Source organism: Orycteropus afer, unplaced genomic scaffold (genome assembly GCF_000298275.1).
Source record: "Orycteropus afer afer isolate SDZICR_OR568_19922 unplaced genomic scaffold, OryAfe1.0 scaffold00045, whole genome shotgun sequence".
Lineage (NCBI taxonomy): Eukaryota > Metazoa > Chordata > Mammalia > Tubulidentata > Orycteropodidae > Orycteropus > Orycteropus afer.
In genome coordinates this window covers 5,272,733-5,273,314 of record NW_006921632.1, presented here as the reverse complement: position 1 = coordinate 5,273,314, position 582 = coordinate 5,272,733, and positions in this window count along the sequence as shown.

The window sequence follows — 582 nt, the reverse complement described above, 5'->3', positions numbered from 1 at the left end:
TCAGTTGGCAGCTTCCTCCAGGTGTCAGGCCCTGATGAGACAGCCTGATAAGACAACTGAAGTGACAGAACCCACCCAGGCTGGAAAGTTCCACGTAATGACAAACTTCCTCCTGTGAAGCCCACTCATGCTAATTAGGTGCAGACCTGTGCCAACAGCTAATTGGACCCTGTCATTTCCTTAGTGTCCCCAATTAGGTCCTCTTTGTGTCTATAAGAATCTATCTCCCCTGCCCGGGGGTGCGACTTCTCTGGCCTTGGTGCTAGGGCATGAGAACCTCGCCCGGGAGTGCTAATAAATTGCTTCTCTGAAACAACTCTGTGTCCTGGTGTCTCGGCAGCTCTGCATTACACTCCCCATTTCATAGACACACCTAATTGTTTAGCCTGTCCACCCATTTATCCACCCATATACCCATGCTTGCCTTCACTGACAACGCAGTGCTGTATGTGCAAAAGGGTTCATGTTTGTTGTCCGTACCTCCCATGTACCTCTCTATGTCTTTCTCATCCTCAATGTCACCATATTGCTCACTCACATTTGGTACATTGCCCTTCTCTTCACCCAAATCAATACTTATCT